Source organism: Callithrix jacchus, chromosome 12 (genome assembly GCF_049354715.1).
Source record: "Callithrix jacchus isolate 240 chromosome 12, calJac240_pri, whole genome shotgun sequence".
Taxonomy (NCBI): Eukaryota; Metazoa; Chordata; class Mammalia; order Primates; family Cebidae; genus Callithrix; species Callithrix jacchus.
The window spans coordinates 60,668,161-60,677,000 of NC_133513.1; positions in this window are offsets into that span (position 1 = coordinate 60,668,161).

The following is an 8,840-nucleotide window of genomic DNA, read 5'->3' on the forward strand; positions in this document are numbered from 1 at the left end:
GGCTGAGACAGGAGAATTGCTTGAACCCAGGAGGTGAGATGCAGTGAACCGAGATGGCGTCACTGCACTCCAGCCTGGTGCCTGGCAACAGAGCGAGACTCTGTCTCAAAAAAGAAGAAAAGAAAAAGAAAATTCACTGTGAGCAGACATGGAGAATGGAGTGGAGGGGAGTGAGAGAATGCAAAGGTAGTGAGGAGGCTATCGAAGCAAATCTAGTGATAATGGTGACCGGGACCAGTGGGAATAGAAAGAAAAGCCTATGAGTCCAGACACATTTTTGGCTGAGTGAAAGAATTTTTTTTTTTTTTTTTTTTTTTTGAGACGGAGTCTTGCTCTATTGCCAGGCGCCAGGCTGGAGTGCAGTGGTGCGATCTCGGCTCACTACAACCTCCACCTCCCAGGTTCAAGCAATTCTCCTGCCTCAGCCTCCCAAGTAGCTGGGACTACAGGTGTGCGCCACCATGCTGAGCTAATTTTTGTATTTTTAGTAGAGATGGGGTTTCACCATGTTGGCCAGGATGGTCTTGATCTCCTGACCTCAGGTGATCTGCCCGCCTTGGCCTCCCAAAGTGCTGGGATTACAGGCGTGAGCCACCGTGCCCGGCAAGAATTTTATACAAAGTATGGCAAAGACTAGATGGTGTTCCGACATGAACTGACTGAAGGCATGTAACACCTTACTTTATCGCTGTATTCCATTGGTCAGGAAGTCTTCCAAATCCCCCAGCTTTATGATGTCATTTTAGTGGAATTGAACTGGAGCAACCTAAATTGGTATCGGGAGAACTAGTAAACTGTAATTTCAAACACAGACAAGCCGGGGGTGGGCTCATGTCAGCTCCTCTACTATGACATGGGCAGGGAAAATATGTTTTCAAATTATCTTGAGTGTTCCACCCCAGGGGGTGACATCAGTGATGAAGGGCATTTGGGGCCAGGCGCGGTGGCGCACACCTGTGATCCTAGCACTTTGGGAGGCAGAGGCCAAGGAGGACCTTGAGCCCAGGAGTTTAAGATCAGCCTGGGCAACACAGGAAGACCCTGTCACTAATTTTATAATTTAAAAAATATATAAGAAAGTCATTTGGCCAAAAGGTCACATTCGTCTTCGATGAGGTAGCATCTGAGGGGTCCCTGAAGGACCAGCAGGATGGCCTGAGACAAGGGGCCCCAGAAAGGGCATTCAAGGTTCTCCCCACCAGCCTTCACTCTCCCTCTCCTGCCTCATCTCTGGGCAGGACATGGGTATTCCAAAGCTTTAATATGGAAACTTAGCTTCAGTTTTTCCTGCCTTTCTTTGTCATGCTCAATGCATGGAATGCAAATACTTTTCTCCCTTCTTAGTAAGGTCTGAAGGCTAAAGTCTGCATGTCCTGGAGGAAAGCAGAATGGCTCTTTTGGTTGTCAGTGTTCTGGGTCTTGTCAAAGACATCATGAAAGAGCATGAAGGATGGTGGGATTTGGGGGAAGAGGCTGAATTTTTTTTTTTTTTTTTTTTTGAGCTGGAGTCTCACTCTGTCACCAGGCACCAGGCTGGAGTGCAGTGGCGCAACCTTAGCTCACTGCAACATCCGCCTCCCAGATTCAAGCAATTCTCCTGCCTCAGCCTCCCAAGTAGCTGGGACTACAGGCGTATGCCACCATGCCCAGCTAATTTTTTTTGTATTTTTAGTAGAGACGGGTTTCACCATGTTGGCCAGGATGGTCTCAATCTCTTGACCTCATGATCCGCCCGCCTTGGCCTCCCAAAGTGCTGGAGGCTGAATTTTTGACAGAAGCAGTACTTCCTTGAGAGGGCAGGGAGAAGAGAGGACCATGGTGCCAGGAGAAGTGGGGGTTTAGTTTTTCCCCCTAGCAAGGCTCTGAGAGGAATGGCCATGATGGAGAAAGGTGGGGAGCTCCAGGAATTTGGGCCTCCAGGACCCAATGCCCAGCTGAGCCCCAAACTCCCAGGGCCCAGGATTGTCTCATAAACAATAGCCCCCATCTCCTTCCTTAAGAACCCTGCAGAATGGACAGCAGGCATCTCCAAAGTGACCTGTGTAGATTAATGACCAGTAAAGGCCTTGGCACTATGGACAGCACCAGGAGGGGAACAGTGGGAGCCCGGAAGTAGTAAATTGGATTTCCCTGCCAGCTGGATGAGATGAGGACTCAAGAGTCAAGATTAAGTTGCTTTTCTTGCACTCCTGGGGTGCAAGAAAATCTTGTGACCAAGATTTATACTCGCTGCGTCTCTCATTACCCTTGTGAAGGAACCCTTGGCTCCCCCAGACGACTCTGACTTTTCTCTCAGGATTGGGGCTCATTCCCATGTCCCCTCCCCCAGAGCCACTCAAGCTCACTCTTTGCCACCCCTAAAGGCCCCTTCCTCCTCCTCTGAAGCTTGAAGCTCAAGCATCATCCATTTGACAGAAGGGTATTATGAGTTCTCTCTGCAAGGCTGGATCTTGCCTACCCAGCTTGTCAAGGAGCCTCCTGAAGGAGGAGATATGACCCTTTCTCCTAATTCTGGGCTGAGCCTCCAAGCAGCTGCTCTGTGAGAAACACACCATAAGGCACAGGACTGGAGCCTTTCAGCAGGCAGGCCCTTTGCCAACTCCTGTCCTCCCCTCAGCCATGCCACAACACGTGTTGCCACGTCCGCCAACAGCTGGAACAGACACCAAGTTCCCTCTGTCTGCAATATCCAGGCTGGCTCTGGGATGACTCCCCCATGATGCAACCAGCCAGTGGGTGTCAGGGCATCCTCTCCTAAGACGAGGCTCACCCACTTCCTCCTCCACCTGCCATATATGGGCAGATTGTGCTGGAGCCCGATGTTGAGAAATGAGCACATTTTGTGTTAAGATCTCTGTGTGCACCAGGACCATAGCAGATGTAAACACTCTAGCCTCTCTTCTCCAGTTAGATAAACTTCAGGCTTTCAGGGTAAGGCACTGCCCCCAGCATGCTCTCAGTGTTTAAAGAAGATGTCAGCGGCAGCGTGTGCTCTTGGCAGAGGCCAACTCTCCCTCTCCCAGCTGAAGTCACAAATTTTGAGCCACTGATGCCCAGGCCAAGGGGAAGGGGGCACAGAGCTCACCCACTAAAGGGGCCAGCCTGGGGCTCCCTGGTTTATGGACTAGGAAGGGACTATCTATGAGAAATGAATCCAGGAGTACTACAAACTCTGATGTCCCTCTACAAAAGCCCTCCCAGACTTATGGAGAAATATTCTCTTACTTTAAACTTTAGGGCCTGTGGAAATAAAAATGCTACCCATTCACCCCTAACAAGGTGAAAATTTGGACTTTGCTTATCCTTTGTCATTCATTCATTTGATGTTTATTGATCATCTCCCATGTGCCAGTGTGCCAGGCATTATACTACCCTGCCCACTCAAAATCCCACCATTAACTTAGAACTTTCATATCTATATCACATAGACATAGCGATAAATAAATAAATAATGCATACATAAGATTCCCCATCCCTTACCAGAGTACTGTTTCAAATTTTATTCATCATCTTTATTCAACCAACCTTAATAGGACACTGATGATGTTCTGGCCACTCCTAGATAGTGGCCATAAACAAGACACGATCTGAGACCGGAGGAGCCCTGGCCCCCATTGGTGTGACAAGGAGGTGACCAGGGAAGTGGTTTCGATGGGCCTCCAGGGAGTGGAGGCTGACAGAACAGTGAAGGCAGAATAAGGAGACTTGAGCCCCACCTCACTGGGGATGAAACCAGGTCTCGCTTGGGAGCTCCCACTCCCCTTCTCTCTCTCTCTCTTTTTTTTTTTTTTTCTTTTTAGACGAAGACTCAATCTGTTGCGCAGGCTGGAATGCAGTGGCTCAATCTTGGCTGGATGCAACCTCTGCCTCCTTGTTCAAGTGATTTTCCTGCCTCAGCCTCCCGAGTAGCTGGGATTACAGGCTCCCACCACTACACCTGGCTAATTTTTGTGTTTTCAGTAGAGACAGGGTTTTGCCATGTTGGCCAGGCTGGTCTTGAACTCCTGACTTCAGGTGATCCACCCACCTTGGCCTCCCAAAGTGCTGGGGATTACTGGCATGAGCCACCATGCCCAGCCTCACTCCTCTTCTCTAAATGAAGAAATAGATCGGGACTCCTAAGTCTTTGAATTTCATGGGCCAATAAAATATTAAAAACCTATTGAAGGGGCCAGGTGCAGTGGCTTACACCTGTAATGCCAGCACTTTGGGAGACTGAGGCAGATAGATCACCTGAAGTCAGGAGTTCAAGACCAGCCCGGCCAACATGGTGAAACCTCATCTCTACTGAAAATACAAAAATTAGCCAGGTGTAGTGATGCGCACCTGTGATCCCAGCTACTCAGGAGACCGAGGCAGGAGAATCACTTGAATCAGGAGGCAGAGGGTGCAGTGAGCTGATATCATGCCAGTGTACTCCAGCCTGGGCAACACAGTGAGACTCTGTCTCACAAACAACAACAAAACCAACCTATTGAGGGAACCATACAGGTCACCGAGTTTTTATTCCACCAAGTAAGGAATTTTAAAGAAAAAGCAAAACCAGGTCAACAACTAACATCTGCCATGACCATTATTTCATGAGAGAACCCAAAAAGCAGGAAGGGCGTGGTCTCAGAACAAAGGATGGTCCACAGAACCAGACTCATCTAGCAGAATGGAAAGCACCCTACGTTGTTCTTGTTTTCATTTGGACCCACCAGGAGCTTCCTGCAAATACAGATGTGAACCTTCCTCCTGTCTCTGGGATGATCATCAGAGCAGCTGCTCAGGGTCAGACTCACCACAGGGCACAGGACTGGAGCCTTTCAGCAGAGGGGTCAACCCTGTATCCTCCTCTCACTTCTGCCACCTTCTGGCACTCCTGGCACCCCCAGCACTGCCCTAGTGACAGGGTGACCCCCAATGCTAGTGTCCTGAGATGCTGCCTATGACCACTGAGCCAGGGCCCAGAGCAGCCTCCAGGACAGAGACAGGCCTCTCCTAAGAGCATCCCCCAGGCACTGATGACGTCTTCTCATCCTCAATGCTTCCTGGAGCCCACTTTCCTCTCCCGCCCACTTCCCTCACACACCACAGCTCTCCTACCTTTTCCTCCTCAAACTCCCTGGAAGATCATTCCTCTCCTGACTCTGATCTTTAAGCCTCTAGCCCAAAGGTCACAGTTACACCAACCAGCAAGGCACAGTTCCCAGCGCACGCCCGTCTGAAGGAGCGGCTGCTATCCAGCTGTGGTGGATGTTGCCCTGTGCTTCCCAGGTCCCCTTCAAGCTGCCAGGCAGGCATGTGGTCCCAGGACCATGTTTAGCATCCCCTGCTGCAGGCCTCACCTCAGCTGCCTTGACAACAATCACGTACTTTCTTGGGGTGGCCCATGCCCAGTGACAGTGACCACTGTGGAAATATGAAGACCCGGTTAGCTTTGCCCCACACAGGGCAACTCTGAAGCTGTTCCATTTCCAGTTAGCCATGGGGCTATCATGGCTGTTGTGGGCCTGGACCACAGACGGTGCCATGATTCAGCCATGCCTGCTTCCTGCCCTGTCTGCCCCAGGTGTTGACCCCAACGGCAGCTTCCTGAGAAACAGCTGGTGTGTTTCTTACACAGCAGCCTCTGACAGGGTCTGCTTCCCAGACGCATCCAACCGGCCCCATCAGCTCAGTGATCCAAGCCCCAACCGAAGGGCAGCCTTTCTGCCTTCATTTCTTGCCCGGTCGGGACTTCCCACACACAAGCCTTGATGAGCTACCCTCTGGTCTTGATGTCAAAGAGCTGTAAGAACTTAGAATATTTTTTTCTCTCTTTTAAAAGGACTGGCCTTCCAGGCGTGGTGGCTCATGCCCATAATCACAGCCCTTTGGGAGGCCAAGGCAGATGGATCACCTGAAGTCAAGAGTTAGGAACCAGCCTGACCAACATAGTGAAACCCTGTCTCTACTAAAAAAAAAATACCAAAATGAGCCAGGCGTGGTGATGTGCACCTGTAGTCCCAGCTTCTCGGGAGGCTGAGGCAGGAACATCGCTTGAACCCGGGAGGCGGAGGTTGCAGTGAGCCAAGATCGCACCATTACACTCCAGCCTGGGAGAGAGAGTGATACTCCATCTTCAAAAAAATAAATAAAATAAAAGGACTGGCCTTTGGGACCTCTGTCTAGCTATGGACTCAGTAGGCCAGCGCCGAGCAGCAAAGCTGATCAGAAACCCCTTTGTCCTGGGTGGCCTGCACCCTCTGTTTTCACGAAGCTTCAAACCACAGCACATAGTTGGAAAGCTGCAAGAGCAGATAATGTAAGGGGGAAATAAAAGCTCCAAAATATAATCCCCTTCACATACACAGTGGAGGTGGCAGGATGTTGTGGGAGGGAGGAACTTGAACTGTGCTGGGTTTCTGTGACGGTGACATGCACTTCAGCATCCCCGCTCCCAGTTATCAATGTGGATTCAAGATCTCCCAGAGTTATCGAGTGGTCGGTGAAAAAGAAAGGGAGACAAGGAAAAAGTTTTCCTTGAAGCTGGGCCCAGGGGAGACACCACGTAACGCTGCTCTGTGGATGTCTGACATTGCCCTGAAAGCCTCAGTTTTTTATTTTGCTCTTTCAATAGGGGAGGGGGAGTGAGATTACGCAAAGTTTCAGTGATAATTATACAAAAAGAAAACATTTGCAAAAACTGGTGCACAAAAATCACAACGTGGTATTATAAAAGCAGAACAATGTAAAGATAACTTTTCTGTGTGTCAGCATAGAAATCATACACCTTAGCAAGAATGGAGGTTAAACATAAACTTATGATTATCAGCAAGAACATATTGGGCTCACAGCTGCAGGGGGAACAGGATCTGACACAGGACAACCAGCCTAACCACAAAACTGCAAGAGGAGGGGCCTTCACGTGGGCCTGGAGGAGCAGTGGGAGAAGAAAGATGTTTACATCCTTAGCTCAACCACAGAGGTTCTTCCTCACATCAGTCGCCCCTCATGCGTCTGTTTATAGGCTCTCCAGAAGGGTCACATTCCCTTTCCAGGACCATAATCAATATCCCTTTCCTGGGAAAGGAGTCCGGGTAATAAGCCTCTCCATTACACGTCTGTTTACAGGCTCTCTGCAACAAGTAGCCCATTAAGCGCTGCCATCTCTCTCCGGGAGTCAGGCAGTGTGGTTAGTCCCTTTCACAGAATTCCTGTCTTTACCAGAACAGTTCAGCAGAGCCAAAGTTACAAGTTACCTCTTAGCAAAGCCAAAGTTACAAGTTACATCTCAGCTTTTCACATTATTCTTCGTTTTCTCAAATATAATAGTAACAAGCATCACAAAGCAAATAACTCATTTCAGGGAAACCAAATTCTAAGAATTTACAGGTTAGAAATCAACAACAATTTCTTCTTGTTATTTCAGATAGCTCGGGTTTGCCAATCCTTCTAGAAGCTTGGGGTCGCTCAGTCACCACTGAGGGGTCCATGGTATTCCCAACACCAGCCCTGCACTGTTTGCACCTGAAGCTCAACAAATTCCCACTGCCTGGGAGCAGGTGGCCAGGACAGCAAAGAGAGTGGGCTGTCTTGGGCTTCCATTCTTATTTCTGCATGTTCTGCCCTTCAGGACCCTGGCCAGATGGGCAGGAGACAGAAGCACGCCCTAAAGTACTGCTACTGTGGCCACCACCAGCCGAGATCAAAGGCAGAGACCCTTCTGCGAGGGTCCAAAGTCCAAACAGGCAGTTCCAGAGAGGAAACGCACATACCCACAGGACGGGTGGGGACCCAGGATGTACCCCCGCCCCAGGGGCAAGGATGGGGTTCTTATTAGATCCAGCACATGCTCCTCACATCCGCACAGCAGGAACACCAAACAATAGATACAATTTCAGTGGTGATTGTTGGTGAACTTACCCAGACTTTCACAATCAGAAAAATCTGAAAAGCTCTTTCAATTTCAGCGTATGTTTGTTTCATGGCTTACGGTTTAGTGTTGTTTTTATTTTGGATTCCATGGGTGGCATAATCTTTTCAGCATTAGAGACCTTTAAAAGGTCTTTCCCAGCTCACCCCAGGAAGCAAGAGGACACAGAATGAGAAGCAGGAAAGTGGCGGGGTGTGGGGGCCACGGCTCAGCCCCAAGAAACTCAGGCTGTGAAAGGCAGAGCCTTGGGAGCACAGAGGCTGCTGTGGCGGGGTTTGATGGTGAATGAGAGGCCTCCCCTGCTTTAATGAAGAACATACTCACCCCCCCACCACTCCCACTAAGCCTGCCCTGCCTTCAGGGTCCACACACCACAGGTGTGCACAGGTTCATGCGTGTGTGTGACCTTAACATGTCAGCCACACATACAGTCACTCGGAAACATTGTCATAGCTTCACACACATGCACGCAGTCAATGACTGTGCAGGTATCATGGGCAAACCTAGAGCAGCTTCTCAGGCATCAGAACTCCAGCTTTGCTGTGGTTCCCAGAAGAGCCCTGACTTTGTCCCAAGACAGTGGTTCTCCAAGTGAGATCCTGGTGCCAGCAGCATCAGTATCACCTGGGAACTCGCTGGAAATGCTCTGGCTTCTGTCTTCTCCTCCAAGAGAGCCTGGGGCTGTGGGGTCCTCCCTTGGGGCTAGAAACTCCATCATAGTTTTTATGTACCAACCCCTATGCTAAAAAGACTTTGTGCACATTGCCGCATTTAAAATTCACAAATGTACCTTGAGATGCACACCATTTTTTCCCTACATTTTTCGGATGGGGCAGATAGAGCTCAGAAACGTTGAGACTTGCCTGGAGTCCCCAAACCAGGCTCAAACTCCGTCTGCATTCAGAATCATTCTTCAGATGCAGCTCCTATCCTGGGCTGA